At 44.7% G+C, this 21,414-nt stretch overlaps 1 protein-coding gene across 2 annotated transcripts in view; it reads right to left on the minus strand.

Annotated features, from left to right (window-relative positions):
* Positions 1-21,414, minus strand: part of si:dkey-91i10.2 (uncharacterized protein LOC555224 homolog) — an 88,798-nt gene that overhangs the window by 57,029 nt on the left and 10,355 nt on the right. The window contains exon 2 of one of the 2 annotated variants that reach the window (XM_049593493.1): positions 19,352-19,415. The gene's annotated coding sequence lies outside the window, so the exon portion shown is untranslated. Of the gene's footprint in view, positions 1-4,455; positions 4,941-19,351; positions 19,416-21,414 lie in introns of those variants that run through there. The other variant, XM_049593494.1, reaches the window with a different exon arrangement.

Below are 21,414 nucleotides of genomic sequence, written 5' to 3' on the forward strand. Positions count from 1 at the left end.
ATAAATTCAAAATCCAGCTCCGAGCCAGGGTTTTCCCTGGGTCTTTTTGAGACCAAGGTGGCAAAGGCCTGTGGCGGGGACATCTTGACAGCTGTACTTTTAGATACGCCCCCCCCCGAAATGTGCGTTTCTCTTCTATAATACACATTCTACATCTCAGAGGCAACGTCTTTCCACATATGGGCTTCCTTCGCCTTTCAAACGGGGCAGAGCTCTGTGGGAAACAGTAGGAGAGACACAGCCCGAGGGGGAACCGGGATCTGACACAACACCGGAGGGAGAAGCAGGTCTGTGGAGCTGTGCGCCCGATGAAAAAACAAGCGCATCACACCAAATGCGCGCCACTACGGCGTTGCTTTGGGTTGTGAGCATGCATGACGTGCATCTACATTGAAAGTAATGGGTTTGTGCGCGTAAAATACGTTACATCTGAACGCCCCCCATTAACCAAGGCGGCGGCCAAAATCACCCAGACGGCCCGCCTTTGTCTTAGATAGGCTCCACTGTGCACTAGGGATGTAACAATATGGAACATTTGATATCTCGATTATAGTGACCAAATTATCACAGTAAATGATAATATCGCGATATTTTTGTTAAGCGCTGTAAAATGTCCAAAAAATAGATATACTGAAATAACTTCACTAAATCTTGTAACTTCCTTATCATACTAAAATGTTAACAGCCAAAATCTTATATTAAAATGAAACTTTCACATTAAAGGGGCAAGGGATTGGCACAGCAACAGAAAAATTTATTTTAAATGAACAAAATATAGCTGCTAATACGGCTATTAGCTACACAGCTAGTATTAGCTCCTTAGTGTCTTAAACGAAAACGGAAAACCTAGTCGCCGTTTAAGAGGACAGATACGGCTCAAATGTCTCGTATACGTTGAGAGTTACACATTATGACAATCTTAGTAAAACCGAAGTCCCTCACACAATAACTGACGTTTGCATAGCATAACTTGCATTGGCTGTAAAGCTGTGGATGACGGTCACTGAGATGAGCCAGCAGGTTTGTAGTGTTGCTACCCTTCGCAGCAACTTTCTTTCTGCACTTTCTGCACACAGGATAGTTGTCCTCCACCAGCTGAGGCTGTTGTTACATATCCTGATAATCCACTGCGATAATACAATTAATTTAAACATAAATGGTAATTCTTACCGTGTAAAAATTAACCAAAATTTACCGTAATATCGGTAATCGTTATATCCCTACTGTGCACTAGATGTGTTAAGTCACCAGACCTTGAAGCCAATTTGACCAAGTGGCCAAACTGTGTAACTACAACTTACAGGTCAGTCACATGACATGATGCCATTTAGCCCAATATTTCAGAGTATTTCTTTTTTCGATATGACAAATTATTAAAAAAATATATAATCATTAATTAAAGAAGACAGAATTGTAACAAAATCAGTGATTTAGTTTCACATGTTCCTTCAAATCTCCAGTAAAACCTAAAGAAAAATGATGATGTCATTTCTTTAGTGAACAACAACAGTAACTCACAGTGAGTTTCAGATTCTGTTACAATATTAATAGTTCATCTAATTACACATTTAAAGACTGTCCCAAGGGATCTATATATATATAAATCATCTCTGATCATCAGGCTGTAACCTGCGACAGGCTGTTAGGAGACAGAATCACTGTGCTGCTGCCAGAGGAGCCGCTGACTGAGTTCCCTCCCTTTATTCCACACTACTGAAGCTCCTCCTCTTTTTGGAACCAACACAGAGTCCATCATCATTTCACTTTCAGACATGCTTGTTGTTGCCGTGGGTAACAGTGTGACATCAGTGTCAACAAGTCGAAGTATGCAAGTATCACGATATGAATTTTTCATATCATATTAAAAATTATACTGGCATTATCGTGATATTGAGATGATGACAGTCATGGCACTATCCTGGGTGGAAACACAGTGACAGGATGCTAAAGGACACCCAGCATGTTGTTTATTGGTCTGTAATGGTCTGGAGGGTCCTTTCCCTCCACCTCCCAGTGACAAAGTCAGCTCAGCGTCACTTCAGAAACACTGATAGGATTCACATGAAATGTTCAAACAAATCTCTGGTTCGCAGAAATGTACAGTGCAAACATTTATTCTTCTGCTGATGAGGCTGACAATGTAGTGTGCTGTTGTTAAATGCAGAGCCCTTATAAGAGTCAAATCTGTCATTTCACTCAGCAGACATTGATTGTATTTAATACGTGTGCACACTGGGTGGCGCTGTGTTAATATTTTGAGATAAGCGTATAAATGCAGGAAGGAAACTGTGCTGTCAGGTGTTCGACCCTGGAGGGGCAAATGGTTTTTATCCGCTGTGGCGTGCAACAGTGTTCAACATGCTGACAGGTGTGTGTTCAGTTTTGGATGAAAAATGAAGAAATGGACATTTATTAAACCTTACGCATGCTGGTATGAAATAAATATGATGATCCTTCTGCACCTGGAGCCTGCTTGTGATTTTCCGAACACAACACAACAAAGGAAACTGTGGCATCAACAGAAGCAAGCACGTCAGCTAGGTCAGGCCGGGTTAAATACCTCAGTAGCTGCAAGTAATAGACTAGCTCTTACACCCATTTAATTTCAATCCATGAAGGATGTTCGCCTTTTTTGGATTTTCAGTCACACAATGGAAAACCAAAGTTTTCTTCATGAATTCATGGAAACAGGTGGGTTACTGACGTACAAACGGTCATTTCATGGTGAAGAATTCCTTTGAATTATAGATATCAAACAAATTGTAGTTTTAAAAAAGCAAAGTGAGTAAAAAAATATTTAAGCACATCATACTGTAAGGAACAACAAATTGAGCGCAGCGTTAGTTCAGGCTGGATGCGATGTGAAGCTCAGCTCACATCCCAGCTACATCAGCTGATCTTAAACAACCCAATTAGCTGATTGGTGAAGGGAGTCGGCTGATAGATCACATGACTCCTTTCTATGCAACCAATTGGCGAATCTCATTCAGGGCGCCCTATTTAAACTGCTCTGACCTGCCTTCACCCCAGCTCCTCCTTTTCATGTTGTGTCTGACTTATCAATATCATTTCTCTTTGTCACTGATGCTGCTGTGTTCTGTTCCTGGGGGTCTTTGCTGCTGCTCTCCCTGCCTTAGGCTTTCCATGGGTGCGCATGGAAGGGCAGAGAGGTTTGCTTTCTTTTTCTTAGGCTCTCTACATAGGCGAGTGGAAGGGTAGAGAGGTGTGCTTTCTTTGTCTTAGGCTTTCTACGTATGCGAGTGGAAGGGCAGAGAGGTGTGCTTTCTCTGCCTTAGAAGAGGCCCCAGAACAGAGCCACACTGCCAAATATAACACTGCAAATGGAAATAAAGTTTTCTTTGACTGACTGAATAAGGCTTTTTTCCATACATCTTCCAAATCATCATTCAGCAATAAAAAATGTGAAATACATTTCCACTGATATCATCACATTGATTGGAGCTGTCCCACCCAGCCCTGGCTGCACCTCTAGTTTACATAATCAGGCCGGTTGATATTCATGCTGCTCTGAGATCAGCCAACAAACACACAAACACAGGCGGGCCGGCGGTCGGCTGCAGAGGAATACACTATCGACCAACCACGAATTTATCAGCCACAACAATTAATCTTGTAGGAGGCGGGTGGTGTGTGTGTGTGTGTGTGTGTGTGTGTGTCTAAGTGAGCCTCTGAGAGAAAAATGGGGCGAGACCACAGGATAATATTGAAGATATCTTCCGTGCTGATCGTCCCTGATACACACTCACACACAGGCAGACGGACCACATACAGATTTCAGAGGGTCAGCCAGGCATGAGGAGACGCTCCTCACATTCCCTCCACCTGCAGATCATATAACACTCAGAGATGGCTCAACATCTAGGGCTGGATCTGTCTTTCCTTTCTCCTAGGAGAGCCTTTCACCCTCTGAGTGATATCTGCAGGTCAAACATGCAAACAGGCGTTAAAATGCCTGATATGAGGCTCTGAATAAGCAAACAGAGGGTTGTAAAAAGCTGAGCTGTCAGAAGAGAAAAAAGAGCTATCTGTGTCCATGCAAAGCATCACATTACACCTGCTGTCATCCCCTGACTTCCCTCCATACAAGGCAACATGAATTATTGAGCGATCCCGGCTTTGTCAACTACTACACCTCCGATTAAACAGAATAAACAACCTGCTTTCACCATTCATAAAAACAAAAGATCCATGCCGAACCAGGCATGGAGCAGGGAGGATCTGAGTGTGATGATGCCGTTATACAACACAGTGATAAATACATGCAGTCCTGTCACTCACAAAGCCGAGCACATGCTTCCTCTTTATCTCTAGTTTCTCCACCGGCAACAACTGTCTCCACTCTGCAGCTCCTTCCTCCACAGAGGCTCAAACTCCTCGACAGGAGCCAATAAAAGACGAACATCCAGAGGAATATCTGCAGGTTTGTGTACTCACCTTTGTTATTGGAGGTGTGTTTGTTGGTCGGTGTGTGTGTTATGAGCTCCGCAGCGCAGCAGGCAGCCTCTCCTCTCCGTCTCGCTCCCACTGCGAGCTGGAGTAGAGTGTGTGTGAGAGTGTGTGTGTGTGTATGTGAGCCCTCTCACTGGCTATTGTTACAGGGGAAGGGAGCCAAACTGAGCATGCTCCAACGTGAACAGCCCTTGTGGTTGGCATGGAAACCAGAAAGCGGCTGTCGCACTCGAGTTGTGAGGTGCTTTCTGTTGCAGATGCACACAGGGCAGAGTGCAGGCAGGTGCTGCTGCTGCTGGCGTGTCGTCACCGGCCACGTTTGGAAGTCCTGATTAAGCCTTAATTCTCTTTGGTTTCACTCTCATCAGTCGGGACGACGTGACAGCTGCTCTGACAGACCAGCGACCTGGATCACATTCAGGAGTTCACACAGTGTCCTGGATGGAAACTAATCCACCACAGTCCAGAGCTCTCAGTAACACACCTGATGTGTCACCTGGAAGATCCCAAAAGAGACTCTGGAGCGTCCTGACGTGATCACATGACACATCATCTCTCTAGGGACAAACTGTGACGAACCTCACGTACAGAGATACTGTGTCTAAATAAATGATTTGAAGTTCTTTAATTATCTTTCCTGTTATGCTGTCATTAATACGTCGACTGCAGAGAGATGATGGGAAATAAGCAGAGATCCTTTAACCTCAACAAAGTACTTATTCTCTTAGAATCAAAGGTACTAACTAGAACCATATAGGGTACGTCAGTTTGTCTCCAGTGGACGACTCTTTTTGGTTCCTGGTAGAAACTTTGTGAAAGGTTCCACCTAAAAAAAAAAAAAACTACAAGAGGATCTACAGAGAACCCTTCTGTGGTGTAACAGTCTTACCCACAACATTCTTGAAGTCTCTATCTAGAACCTTTCCACCTTCTAAAGGCCAAAATACACCGGCAGCGAACACCGCACGTAAAAAAACCCCCACCCCTACTATATACTATATATATAGCCGTGTTTTCAACAATCACTGAACAACCCATTGTTCCAGAAAGGGTTCTTTGGATTAAAAATGATTCCTTAAGGAACCCTTTTGGCCCTTTGGTCATGGCTCTAAAACGGTGGTCTTACGTCGCACTGTGAGACAGGTTCAAGGACAGCCGTCTTGCAACGTCTTGCGACTAAAGATAACCTGAGATAAAATTCTGACGGTGTCAGAAATTTAGGATGACTATCTCACAGTGTGACAGCTGCTACGACCTACGTCTACTCATCAACCAACAGAAGTGCAGCAGGAAATGACGCAATGATCACTGTGACACCGGCGCTAAACCCAAACAAATGACCGCTTGCCATGGAGGTAAAATGAACAAAAAGAAGTGTGTGGAAAGTTTCGTGGAGCTGCTATCATGGCCGCCAGAAAAAAGACGCTGCATGGAAGGAAACTGCGGAGGAACTGCAACTTCCAGGTGAGCAAGCTACCTATGGTGGCGCAGATGGATGACGTACGCTGATGCGGTGCAGACTGACGTACGTCGTAACCTGCGATTCAGTAATTAACGGCCATCGTACAATCTGCACACATCAAACTTGACGTCGTACCAAAGTTTATTAGATACACGTCTCACAGTGTGTTCATGCAATGGTCTTATAAGACTGCTAAAATCGCACAGTGTATAGAGGGCATAAGTCTTACAAGGAAGCCTTGCAACCTGATCTCACTCCAAAGTCGTCGAAATCTGATGCTTGGTCAGTGACTTCTGTCACACACCAACGAAAAAGCCACCCTTTCACGTCAGAATGATATGTGGCCGGTCGGTGTTACTGTTTAACAGGATCTGGCAGCATTATTTGAGAAACACAGTGGGACAACAACGAAAGAAGTCCAAGTTGGGCAGGTGGGAGGGGTGGCGGATGGTTCCAGCTTTCACCCAGGAGGCCGGTGTTCACTTCCTGTAAGACTGTAAAACCAAACCCTATTCTTTTTTCCTAAACCCAACCATGTGTGTTTCATGTTAAAGGAAAAAAAAAAAGTCATTCTGCGGTGTTGTACTGTCGTAGTGCTTTTATTTTGAAAGAGACTGTATGCAAACTGTACATTTCCTGTGAAAACAGAAGTGTGTTTTGAAAACAGACAATGCATGTAACAGGCTGAAGTTGACACGGCGTCCCAGAACGTCAACAACCAACACACCCAGGGTACCTTGGACGCCATATGTGGACGTGGAAAGTCCATGACCAAACGTGGACATGTGACGAGGTCACAGTGAGGATGGGTTGACCCCTGACGAACCCTTGTGTTAAAAAAAAATGTTCTTCAGAAGCAAATGCTTCTGGGTAGAAACTCAGCCCTTCAGGAGGAACCCTTTTGGAACCCTTATGTCTAAAAGTGTATATAAAACCATGATCTATCCCCAGCGTAAGCAAGTTGTTGTCGGCCACATCATTAACAGTTTTATTTTTGAAATAGTTTAAAAAGGCACAAATAAACGATGTCATCCTGTCGACTGAAGCATCAGATCAGAGAACACTGGAGGTCACCGACAGTCGATGTCCTCTGTTGTTTAATTTGGAGAATCTGTTGTGGACATCATCACATATTAATGCTGAGATGAAACTAAAATAAATGTGTCCATTTTAAACCACTGACCTTTATCTACATCACAGATATGAGTGTTATTACCTGTGAAGGGCAGAATTATTCATCAGGACGCCGCATTAGAGGAAAAATATGATTGACACTGATCAATACGTTTCCTCCACTGATCATGAATAATGAAAATGAACGGAGCGCTTGGATTCTCTTTTCACCAGGCTGGTTTTAATACGAAGTCTCTCCTGTATCTCAATAAAATCCCATTTTCCTCATTGAAATGCACATTCATTTACGCAGCTGGATGCTCAGAGTCTAATCAGATCTTCTGCTCGGTCGGACGCACATGTGTCGTCAGAATGAACCATTTCAGCAGGCATCAAACACGAGGTATGAACGTTGCGTAAGTGCCTCACAGAACGACGCTCAGATATTTGTCCCCTGCTGCAGTGTGTTGGTGTGTGCTGTTTGTTGGGCATATGTAGAGGGTCTCCAGGGGCATCCAACAGCCCTGACTTCCTGTGGGAATAACAGTCACGAAAGGCACCATGCGGGCATCAGCCAGACGGCTCGTGGTGTGTTTGTGTCCATGTAACAAGAGCACAAACAGAGCTGTGGATTGCTGTCAAACAGAGACAAAGCTACAAGAGAAAATATGGGTCACTTCCAGCTCCATCTTTCTGCCAATATAACACTGGAGCCTTCTTTTGTTCCCTCCATCCTTACATGCCAAAAGCACCACTTTCTTCACTCTGCTTATTTTGATCTGCTCCATCATCCACCGTGAACAGAGAGAGATATCAGGTGTTGGTGGAGCCATTATCGGCGCTCAACTCAGCCCCTTATTGTGGAGAGTGTGTTCACTAAGTACCTGCTGCTCTGCATCTCAAGGCTACCTGCCATCACCACAGACACACTCAAACGTTCAGGGCTGTTTCGCCAATATTTAGCTGCTCTGTCACACATCCAACGATCAATACAGCGACCGCAGGAGGGCATTGATCAGATGGTGGAGGCGGAGGTCTGTGTGTTTTTGGTGAGTATACATTATGTCATCACTGCCAACCTGATGAGGTTTAAATTCACGTTTATATTCATTAATAACCATTTAAATTCTGCAGTGACAGGCGGTAATATGACTGCAGGTGCTGCTCAGGTTAGAAACTGACGGGCGCCACATGCAAATAACCACATGACAGACCTCTGACATCACAGCCAGCCGCCAGAAGAAAATGTTTCTGCAAACCACAAACACGTTTGTACATATTATACATGTGATATCAGCGTTTCCAAAGTGACAAAAGAGCTGACTTTGTCATCTGGAGGTGGAGGAGACGGTGGATCATGTGACACCCAGGCGAGACGGCTTCCAAGCTGCAGATCACCACAGACGACCGCTGAGACCAACAAACAACAAAACAGGACGTCTTTTAGTGACCCATTCATGTGTTTTATTGGGATAGTGCCTCCAAACGTGGTGGAATTTTACTGAGACTTTACTGAGACTTTCCTGCTGGGTTAGCGCCACAAACAGCAGCTATTTTAAGATCTTTCCCAAACCATAACCAGGTGGTTTTTGGAGGGGATGGTGGATGGCATGTCACCTACAGACGAGACACCTGTAGACCAAAACATTATCTTTTCCTAACCATCTATAACCAAGCTGTTTCTGAACCCAAACCTAGCCACATGTCAACCACAGAGAGAAGTTCATTCTTGAGTCCAAGTGAACATTTGTGTCAAATCTGAAGAGGCGTTCTTGAGATATCATGTTCACAGTGATGGGACATATGTATGTAAAGATGGACGAACAACCTGAAAACATAATGCCTCTGGCCACGGTAATCACCAGCACAGAGGCATACAAAAGATGTGGGTAGATTTGGGGGTGTGTTATGCCCCAGTCAAGGGTGTTGGAGGTAACATAAAAAGTAAGACAGAGAGCATATAGTGAACAACAGGGAGCAATTTATTGCTGATACAGTGGATCTGAGAGTTGATCACAGAAGAAAATGGTTTTCTGTCAAACACAGGTGCAACATGAAGCGAGGACTTCAGGGTGACACACGACCAAAATAACAAACAAAACCCACCAATTTTCCCTCAGAGTGCTGCTCAGGCCTTACAAGCAAAAGAAGCAAACAAAAATATGATGCTCGTCCTGACTCCCTGAACTCAACAAAAACAGAAGAAGAAAAGGTTACAACAAAAATGGAAGTTCACCCCTACGGCTTTGTGCGACGTAAACTAAAGTGCTGGGCTATTTACAATACGTACAAGCACAGTTAGCACAGAGCTGGGCTAGTGTAAAGCTAACACACACACAAAGAGACTAAACAACAAACAATACGACCGGGTGCTAATAACAGCCCACTCGGCGTTAGGGACACAGCATTTCATTGATCGCAAGGCCGACGAGGAGAGCGACCAGCTGGCAGCATCAACCCTCGGCATGTTCGTGGTTCTGTTTGTTCTCCTGGTTCTGACTCACTTGCGAAAACGTTGCTGAAATATGATGGTTTTAATCCTCTGGTATTAAAGTTTATTATTTCCCACCTGGCAGCCCTGCTTGTCACATTATTCATGGTCATAATAAGTATGTAGACTGTTTCTGGGTGGATGTCCTGATGTGATGTGCTGTGGCTTGTGCAGACTGTATTCTTGTCATTTCTGGTTTGTTCCTGCAGAAGCCAATAAAGAGAAGCCTTTACTGTGGGTTTGTGTGTGTGTGTGTGTGTGTGTGTGTGTTAATGTCCAGTTCGACCCTGTTCTGGTATCAGACCCATACTGAGATCTGGGTGGTACTGACACCGAGGGTTCGAGATGAGATGTATCCAGTGCCCCGCTCCACCGGGCGACACACGGTTAGATAATTTATGAGGGCTCCTCCACTGGTTCAATAATTCATAGCGCACTCGCTCTGCCGTTGGTGAGTCACGGACGAGCCTTTTACTGAGAGAAGTCGAGGGAGCCACAGAGTGAGACACATTTGTGGGGGGCAAACTCAATAACAACTTGCCACACCATAACTTTCTGAGGCTCGCTAAATTTAGCACCGCTTCCATGACTCAGGGGAGGAGCCGCACGAGGAGATGGAGGAGGGTGAGCCAGCTTTTAGTGTGGAGTAAGTAACCCTGAGAGCCAGAGAGCGTGAAGCATGGAGGGCTCTCCTGAACAGCAGGAAGTAAAGACAGGACCAGCTTCAGTCATATCATTAGTCCACGTTATTACAGCCACACACAGGAGGCCTGATAGAGTGTGTGTTCACATCACACTGGCCTCACTGCTGCACAATGGCTCTCACTGTTAGCTCTCCTGGGGACCAACAATGCATTGTTGTTGACCCCCTTGGCGAGCTGGGAGTGTTTACACGTCGTGGGGGGAGGACTGCATTAACACAGGACGTCGTAAATATTGTCCTTTGCCAGTGTGTTTATGTGGCGCTTGATTGCTTGGCAACCACAGGGGCATTGTGGGGCACAGCACCGTCCTTTGATGACTGACAGTCAATAGAGTGATGGGTGGCTGGGTGGAGGTTGATGGAGGGCACAATGCACAAAGGAACACAGTGACACACATAGAGGAAACTGCCACAGGCTTGACACACTGAACTATATTTAAATCACTAACTGGGTCTTTGTCTGTCGGCGTTTAAGGTAAACCTGCGTGAGTCTGTTCACAGTGAGAGCTACATGTTCTGTGCTATTATTCCCCTTTATGCCCATACATCACCCATGGTGCAGAGGTCACATTACAAGCGTTACATTGCCCATCTTGTTTGGAACATTACACAAGTAATATTAAGAGAATACTTCACCCACAAATTGACCAGTTGTATGTCAGTTATTCACCCTATTGACTTGAATTCGTAAAGAAAACTGTTTTCCTCACACGACTCTACGCTGAACGAAGAATCCAAGAAAGGCAAATACTCTTCATGAATGGGCACCACATTTAAAAACAACCACAACAAAACTCTCTCAAACATCTCCTTACAAACTGCAACAAAGCCCGTGCAGGATAAACCAAGTCTCATCTCTCCAGTTGTTTGCTCAGTACTTCCCAAACAGTACAAACATGCCAATGCACGACCCAGTGGCATGCCTGTGCATGCTACTCAACAGTGCATGAGACTGCTCATATGCACGTCCCAGAGTCCTGCACCGGGTCAGGTACCCAAAGGGTAATCCACAAAAAGCTGCGTAACAGGTAAAAATATGTTTATGTATAAAATGACAAGTAAAATTGACCATGTACATAACCACGTGTGTGTGTGTGTGTGTCAGCTAAACGTAACCACGTGTGTGTGTCAGCTAAACGTAACCACGTGTGTGTGTCGGCTAAACGTAACCACGTGTGTGTGTCGGCTAAACGTAACCACGTGTGTGTGTGTTGGCTAAACATAACCACGTGTGTGTGTTGGCTAAACGTAACCACGTGTGTGTGTGTTGTTGAAGGTTCTTGGTTCTCAGATGAATCCTGAGGACTATGGTGTTTCCCTCAGTTTCCCTCTTGTGAGGTTGACATTAATGATTTTGATTAAAATGTCTCAGCTACTGGATGGATCACCATGAAATTTGATGATATTAATATTTCTTGCAGAATGAGTATTCATCTCTTCGCTGATCATTTGACTTTTCATTTAATTATCCAGCAGAACTCTTGACGCTGCCATGAGCCTCTAAATGCTAATCTAAAGCTGTATTCAACACCCCTGAGTCTTACAGAGACGCTGCTGTAGCTGTCAACTCTTCTTCTACACTCTCTGTTGTTACAGTAGGATAGTTCTGTGAACACACTGAAGGGACGGCAGGCGGCGGGGGACATGCCCCACATTCCTCAGCAGAAACTGCTGCTTCATTCACTCATGACGTGTGAAGGTATGAGTGTGCACAACACACATCTCTGGGCTTACAGTATCCTAGATATTCTCACATCATCTTGGTCGTCTTATCAATTCATCTAACAGTTACTGTTTTGAATTATAAGTTTAATTTATGAAATGGAGACTTTACATTGTGACATCTTGTTTTTTTCCAACCAACAGTTACAAAGATATTCAACTTAGCAACAACAAAGGCCAGGCTTGTGTTTGTAACTGGGCTGATGTGTGCAGGCCGATGTGTGCAGGCCGATGTGTGCAGGCCGATGTGTGCGAGCCGATGTGTGCAGGCTGATGTGTCCCTGCGGATGTGTGCAGGCCGATGTGTGCAGGCTGATGTGTCCCTGCGGATGTGTGCAGGCCGATGTGTGCAGGCTGATGTGTGCAGGCCGATGTGTGCAGGCTGATGTGTGCAGGCCGATGTGTGCAGGCCGATGTGTGCGAGCCGATGTGTGCAGGCTGATGTGTCCCTGCGGATGTGTGCAGGCCGATGTGTGCAGGCTGATGTGTCCCTGCCGATGTGTGCAGGCCGATGTGTGCAGGCCGATGTGTGCAGGCCGATGTGTGCAGGCCGATGTGTGCGGGCCGATGTGTGCAGGCCGATGTGTGCGGGCCGATGTGTGCAGGCCGATGTGTGCGGGCCGATGTGTGCAGGCTGATGTGTGCAGGCCGATGTGTGCGGGCTGATGTGTGCAGGCTGATGTGTCCCTGCCAATGTGTGCAGGCCGATGTGTGCGGGCCGATGTGCGCAGGCTGATGTGTCCCTGCCGATGTGTGCAGGCCGATGTGTGCAGGCTGATGTGTGCGGGCCGATGTGTGCAGGCTGATGTGTCCCTGCCGATGTGTGCAGGCCAATGTGTGCAGGCCGATGTGTGCAAGCTGATGTGCTAACCTCAGCAGCAGCCAAATCAGCTGCCAGTGTTTGTGTGTTTTTATTGATTGGACCAGGCGGCGCACTGGAACAGGTGACCCGTCTGGAAAAGGGAGAATAAATGGAAAACAGGGCCACACGTAATCATAACGACCCATGAACCTCATCCATTATTTAATTTTCCATCCGCTCTCCACAGGTCTGACAGGAGAGAGGCCAACGCAGAACCCTACTAAAGTGGCACCAATACGTCACACGTTATGTAAAGAAACCTCCATGACCCATATTCTGTGCTGTGTTTGTGAATGAGTAGGTGAACGTACAGTATGTGTGTGTACACACACACACACACACACACACACACACACCCTCCTGAGCCCTGTATTGGCTGATTTAAAGCCCTGTGTGCAGATGGGAGGCTGCTGTCATAATCAGCATGCCTGCAGCTGCACTGCACACTGAATGAACCCGCTGTCCTAATGGGAAGCCTTGAAATCCAATTTTCCTGTCCATCTATCCGTCTGCACGGCGAACCACACAGCTCCCCTCTGAGCCCGATCGCTTCGACTCCATCGACATGCCTCTCTCATCAGCCTGCCCTGATTGCTCTCCTCCAGATGACACCACAGATCTGGTTAGAGCGACTGATGTGGTGCAGGATTATTCTGCTGGTCGCTAATGTTGCTTTTCATCATCATCTCTGACAGAAATATTACAATGTACACACTGAACTGGCTCCTCAGCTGAACAGCCAACAGAACATGCTGACATTGTACGTTTCTGCAAACCGCGGATTCATGTGTACGTTTCATATGTATCGTATCAACATTTCTGATGTGATGTAGTATCTGAGCTGAGGTGGAGGGGAGGGTGGATCATGTGTCACCTAGGTGAGACACCTGCCAAGCTGCACTGTTCATGACCAACAAACTGCCGTTTTTCCAGCAGCTTTTTACCAACCAAAGGTGGCTGTTTTTTAACAAGACTTAGTTTGCTGCATTTCCAGCCTGGATTGTGCCACCAAAACGGGTATTTTCAGCCAAAATATGATCTTTTCCTAACTGTGACCAACTGGTTTGTGTGCCTAAACTTAACCACATGTGAACCACAGTGCTCTTGAAGCATAAAGTTTTAATGTATCTGCTACATAATAATTGTAGCTGTGTGTGTGTGTGTGTGTGTGTGTGTGTGTGTGTGTGTGTGTGTGTGTTCCACGTTTTTCTCCTCACTGACTTGGTCAATCCATGTGAAATTTGGCACAGTGGTAGAGGGTCATGGGAGGATGCCAATGAAGCAATATTACATCAGTTGGCCAAAGGGGGGCGCTATAGCAACCCATTGAAATGTCAAACTTTGAATGGGCATATCTCATGCCCCGTATGTGGTAGAGACATGAAACTTTGCACAGAGATGCCTCTCCTCATGAGGAACACATTTGCCTCAAGAACCCATAACTTCCGCTTATATAGATTTTCCGCCATTTTGAATTTTTTGAAAAACACTTCAAATGGATCTCTTCCTAGGAAGTTTGAGCGATCTGCATGAAACTGGGTGAACATAATCTAGGGAGCAATATCTAAAGTTCCCTCTTGGCAAAAGTTGGAAAACTTCCTAAAACTGAGCTTCTATAAGGCAATGAATATTGCGGAGGGCGTGGCTCATCACATAAAGGTGTAGAACATCTCAAGGGTTTCACCCATCACCACGCAACTTTGTAGGCATATGACCACACATAATCTGAGGGGACCCCTCCATTATTGAGCCCATCAAACAAAATGGGGGCGCTAGAGAGCTCATTTCTTATCTAGGCCTAACCGCCATATGGATTTTTACTAAACTTGGTAGATATGTAGAACAGGACGCCTCAAGGTGACTGGAGAAATTTAACTCTAATTGGCAACTGGGTGGCGCTATAACAACAGAAAAATGCTTCAAAATGGCTAAAATGCGACTGATCGCTGTGGCTCCCCCTGTGGACCAATGTTGGTGTTGTTTCTAATGTTTGGTATGACTAAGTCATGGTATGGTATGCTGTACATAATCACGGAAACTGTCAGTGTGTCATTCTGTCAGTCAGTCATTCTGTCTGTCCCACGTTTTTCTACTCACTGACGTGGTCAATCTATGTGAAACTGCACATAGGCATTGAGGACTGGCATAGGTAGAAGGTGACACAGCTACCAATGGGTATGGACTAGTTATTGGATTAATCTTGAAAATCGGCAGGCTGACTGGCAATAAAAAAGTGTAGAGTTATTTTCAAGTTAAAGATTTGCACTCACCTTGATTTTTTGGCATATCTGACAGCAAAGAGGTGACTCTGTGTCATGCTGGCTTGAAGATGTGGACGACAGGATAGATAAAGCATTGTGTATTTAATCACTGTCTAATTGTTGCTGAGACAGAAGCTGATGGATAGTGGGATAGTGCCACAAAAAAACAGCTGTTTTTTTACAAAAACATGATCTTTTCCTAACCGTGACCAACTGGTTTGTGTGTCTTAACCTAACCACACATTAACCACAGTGTTCTTGAAACAAAGAAACGTTTAGTTTCAATGTATCTGCTCCATAATAATATCCAAATGTGACATATCTGTGGTTTGCAGAAAGGTAATGCCAACATGTATTTGACTGAATCATGACAACAGGTAAATAAAAAAGGTGCTCTTTCTTCACAAAGTTAAACAGTCCATTTCATCCGATGGTGCCACATAACAGCACGGGGTGCCAAGAGGTACCAGCATGCATCTGAACAGGTAAGAGCCAAATAGGAAATTGCCAAGTAAATCTACAGCTCTGCAGAAACACGGCTGGGCTTCACTCGTCTGCCAAATGGACGCCTCTCTTAATATTCAGCCTAAATTAATCGCCTCAGTAGATACAGTAAACACAGGGTTGCTGACACACCGATGCCTCAGTGCAACATATCTGCAGATGGAGCACTGGACTGGATGTACTGGCAACACCGACTGGATCACATTCAATCGAAGCAAGATTAGCCTCTGAAACACGGACATCAACGTCGTTTCTCTTTTCCCAAAAGGCAGCAGCTCCTACAGACTGTGCTGCGTGGGAGGCAGGAATAGAAACACATTAGCCATCAAAATTCAGCCAGTCTTGATAGTAACAGTCGGAAGCTTGGGCGTACTTCAGAAACATCAGCATTTACACATGAATAGAGGGGGCCGGCTGAGAGCTATTATAATGCAGAATATTCAGACGCTGGGTAAAGCTGTTTGAATCTCAATGACACTGTACTGCAGCGTAACATTATGCAAGATGAAGATGACATAACTGAGAGTCCAAGGAAGGAGCAGGAAACCAACAAGGTCGCCGCCCTTTGAATAACGGCACGTTGGAAAGCCATTAGAGGAGACCTTGGGCAATCTGTGGATGTAAGGGCGCAGCCAGCAGTGAAGCTGTCGCCAGAAAAAGGAGCTTCTACTGTTAAATAAATACAAACAGAGGGCGGTGAAGACGCTGTGGGGAAAGCTGCCGTTTATTTACATGAGCAAAAAGTGAAAAGAAACATTTCATTTTAAGGAATGGAGGTTAAACTGCACGGAGGAAACAACCTGCAAACCAAGCTGGAGAGGGAGTGTGTTCTTATATTTGGAGGTTTAACATCAGCACTGTATGAAAAAATGCAGCCCCTCATTCATTTCAATGAGATCATATAAAATAATGGACAAAGCCACTGTGAAGCCTCAGGTTTGACATTATAGCCGTCGCCATCTTGGATTTTTGGAGCCAGAACTAACCGTAGTTGGGTTGGTTAGCACGGTGTACTGACTGTACAGCTATGGTTTATTGTGATAATGAGAATTTCAGACAGTAAAGAACAGTCTTAAAACCATGAACGCTGAACTTCACTTTTTTTTAGGCGACCAGAATGTTAAAATTAACTTTCGTGAACTGAAAACGCACTGAAACAGCGACAGTGACACCAACACTCTGTGAATCTGGAGCAGCTAGTAGCAAGAGGGAAACACAAACCTGACAGACACTGTAAAGATGAGCAACTGGGGAGACAAGGAATTGCGCGCCCTCCTTGTCCTCGCAAACGAAGAGGCCATTAACCGTCAGATGACGGGGACGGTGAAGAACGGGCCGACTTACGAGAGAATCGCCGAAGGACTGACCAGCCGCGGCTTCCCTCCCACGTCACTGTTTACGTCACACGCTGAGCTACACGTTTTGTTACTTGCTCACGCCCCCCATTGCCCCGAAAAAGGCACATTCTGTATAAACAAAAGTAGGTAGGCGGCATTTTGCTGCACTCCCCGATTTTGTTTTTATACTGTCAATGCTGAAAAAAGACTGATTGGGCTTTCCTGCAAATTTGCACAATTCCTGTCTAAAAAGGGTTAGTGTTGGCTAATCAAATGAGTGCAAGCACACATTCCAGGTGGATTACTTTGTAGGTATACAGCATAATCCTACTGTCTACATCCTGATTTACAAGATGGAGGATAAAATGATGATCGCCATGATAACTTCTGTCCTGATTCCCACTGTCTAAACTGCATTCAAAGCTGTTGTAAAATACTGGATTAACACATTGTAGCATAAACAAGAAAATTACAAAATTGTCATAATGTACCAATTCTTTGGCTTCTCTGGAGATTAAAAGACCCTAAAATATGCAACTCCACGTCTGAGCCTCTTATTTTAAGTCCCATTTATGCTACAACACACACAGCTGTAACCACATCTTAGCAGCAGCTTTTAAAATGCTTTGCTTTTTGGGGAAACGCTGTTGCAGGTCGGTTGCCGCGTGGCGAGGTGAAAGCAGCTTCAGAGCGATTTATAAGAATCAGCAAAACAGGAGATGTTGCGCTTTTCCCGGAGGAGGGATACCAGGAACCAGACCTGGGAGGAGAGCTCGCCAGAAAGCGTCTGGTTGCCAGGCACTGACCCACGGTGCACTGCCACACACAGCCAGAATAATCCACATGGAGCATCACCACTCACGGGGATGGACAGCAGGGTTAGGTGCATGCAATCATACACTGGCTTGAGTTTCCTGCTGCAAGAAAACGCTGACCACCACAGTTTCCAAGGTAAACAAGGTCAAAGACCAAGAGAACATTTTCAGTAAAGCCTTTTCGTTTGTAGCCCAAAATTCCACATTTGTCTCAGTTATACTGCGACATACAACACTTCCTTTCAACCATCTTTAGACCCTTGATTTGTACAAAAACAACTCAAAAATACAGAATATATCTGACAGAATAAAAAGAGAAAAGAGGAAAGACCTTTACCAGAGCATCTCCAGGTAATAGAGCTGTTTCAGCACTTTATGGAGGAGAGAGTCAGCGGAGGAGACAGACAGAGGAGCGGGGGGGAGGAGCAGGGAGGATGTGCAGACCAGCAGATTAATCCACATTTTAACAAAGCGCTGAAGGCGAAGCAGACACGGTGAGTTCAGGCTCTTCAGCCTCTCCAACCAGACAGTTTCCTCTGGGATGCTGCCGATCAACTAACCAAACCTCTTTACTCAACACGCTGATTCAGCTGCTTCAGGATTATCCTTCCTACTGGTGGAAATGTGCTCTGACCTGAATCCTGATCGTCTAAAGGAAGGCTGTGGACATCAACACATGTACACACACCAACACACACACACACACACACGCAGAAGCTGTCAAACTGTCAGTTGGAGGCGCACAGAGGCTTTCAGTCTCATTAACATTCTGCATCGGGCTTCACATTACTCACACACACACACACACACATACACATACATGCATACACACACACACACACACACACACACACACACAGGGAGCAATCTCCTCTGAGAGAAATATATTTTGCCGGTAAAATGCCACCGCCTTCACTTTATGGATGAGAAATCTGCGAAAACAATACCTCGCTGTGTGGCTGCTGGTTCTCTGAGAAAAAATGCTCTCAGGCAAAAATCCACTCAGTCAGATGCTATTTTTGTTTTTCTGAGGGTTTCTTTTTTTTCGTTTGTTTTTTGTGGAGCAGGCACTAATGGTTAATTGCTTCAGGGGCAGCCAATGGGAGGGATTCTGTGAGTGGTTCTTGTTGTCAGACGAGATTAAGAAAAAGCTCCAGTCTGAATCTCCAACAGATAACTCGCTGTGTTGCAGTTTCATCGAGAAAAGATCAGGTGTCAGAGAGGCTTTTCTTATCAGCTGATTCTTAGTATTTTAGTAAATACCTTTACATAAATAAATGAGATCATGCTGTGATAGTTATCAACTGGCCGATGGACCTGCACTTGTGTAGCACCTTTCTAGTCTTCCAACCACTCAAAGCACTTGTTACACTTTGCGTCACATTCACTCACACACTGTTGGCTGAGGCGACCATACATGGTGCCACCTGCTACACAACAAGACACTCACACACCTATGGAACAGCCATCAGGAGCAATTTGGGGTTCAGTATCTTGCTCAAGGACACTCGGACGTGTGGAGGAGCTGCAGTTTTACAATATAACTGTGGTGAAGTGTTTAACTATGACACACAGGAATGAATGTAGTGAACAGAAAAACTAGAATCTTACCTTCAAAGCATCAGTGCCCTGTCAGACCGATGGTGCCGTCCTGATGTCGCTCCAGTCTTGATTCCTGAGGAAAAAGAAAAACAAACGTTTTACATCTCTGTTGAGCGATGTGACGTCCTGAAGCTCCTGTTCTGCTGTTGTTTTATGCACGCTGGATAAAAAGCTTTAGTTAACCGTGTGTGTGTACATGTGTGGAGGAAATTAAGATTGAGCACCGAAAACAAGACTATAGTTTGAAGACATCAACTGAGAAAGATGGAAAATGTTTATCACCCAGTTTTTGTCTTCATCACTGCTAACGTCATAATTTCTCTGAGGAGGAAGTGAACTGTCATATGTTGCCTATTTTCACTTGAGAACATAGATGAGGTTGGGTTACATTTTAGCGCAACATGAAATGGCGACGTACCCGTTGAGGCAGGTGTTGTCCCAGGGCCCCAATACTAAATGGTGTTCTCGGGGCAACAACAGCTTGGTCTCACCCTCATCATCACCACATGTTCAGATACCTTCCATCTGCAGTCTCCTAAATACATTTATACACACACCAGTTTGTTCAATCTAAAACGTATTAGCACTGTGACAACACACTGTTTTCTAAATAAAGCATGTACATTTAGTTTACACTGTTTGGACATGTTGATATTTGCTTTTGTAAGTTAGTATTCCTTTCGCTTTGTCTTTGAGTTCCCTGAAGTCACTTCCTGGTTGGAGTTGGGCAAAAGCTTGGGGTGAGGGCGGAGCCTGGTTTTATGCAGAAGGCCATCGCATGGACCAAACTAAGAGTGGTGACATCACAGGGAGGATAAAGGGTTTCTATGTGTTAGTCTTAGTTATTGTCTGTTTAGTTCTCCCCTTTGTGTTTAATGTGGTCTGATCAGTCAGTCAGTATATTGCTGCAGTGTCTCAGTCTGTCAGGCTAGTTTTGTTAGTTTTATTTTTCAGTACAGTTACATTTTTGTTGACCTCTTTTAAGGGTCCTATAACTCCAGTTCTCTTGTCTTTAGTCACTCGCTTTGGGAAAACAAACCCACCTTTTTTTTAAAAAAAAAAAAAAAAAAAACTTGTCTGGAACTTTAAATGGAATTTGACATAAATTTTCTGGGAACTAAATTAAAGCTGGGGTGGGCAATTTTTTAGGCTTTAAAATGTCCAGCCTGTGACAGGAGACTCTGGCCAATCACAGCTCATTTCAGAGAGATGCCAATGTTCCTATTGGCTGTTCCACAAACACAGATGCATGTGCACATCTCTTCAGTGAAACTCTGATTCAATGGAGGAGAATCCTGCAGAGAAAGTTGCTGCTCCAGCATTGCCAACAACTGTCTCCACTGCAGAGCAACCCAACAAAGAGACGGGCTGATCAAACAGAGTCTGAAAGAGAGTCTGACAATAAACTAAATAAAACACGTGTCAGTATCAGTGAAGAGTTTCAGACATGGAGACAACATGATGCTAACAGTTTAGCCTTCAGCTAACAGGAGCCAAAGACTCACAGCTGCAGCTTCAGGTTAATGTTTATGTAGCTAACGTTAGCGAGAGCCTCGAATCGCAGAATTTTTACACATATATTTATTTTAAAAAATGGTTTCAAGATTCAATTTTAGTGATAAAGCAAATGTTAAACCAAAAAAACTCCTGTTTTTATTACTTGAAGTGTCACTGTGACTAACATGGATACAGCCATACCATGAAACAACCATACTTTCTGAGACAGTTATCATGCGGTGAAAATCTCAGACTGTTGCGTATTTGCGTGCCGTTCTTTCAAGTTGTGTTGACTTTGGTCAACTGTGGTTGTTTTTTAATGTGCCATATGAATAAACTGGATATGACTTTTTTTTCTGCTTTGTTTTCCTTTTCCAGATTTGGGCGTCGCCCAGCTCTGAGGAACAGTGTAGATATCCAGACAGACGGATGCAGGCGAAGGCACGTCTGTTCGTCATATATAATCATACCTGACAAATAAACGTGCTTCGTCACGTTTATATAAAAATCTTGTAAATTCATTATTGCCAATAAAACAGTCCTGATAATTAATTTGCATCACTGTGCAAAGACTC

Source organism: Epinephelus fuscoguttatus, linkage group LG13 (genome assembly GCF_011397635.1).
Source record: "Epinephelus fuscoguttatus linkage group LG13, E.fuscoguttatus.final_Chr_v1".
NCBI lineage: Eukaryota > Metazoa > Chordata > Actinopteri > Perciformes > Serranidae > Epinephelus > Epinephelus fuscoguttatus.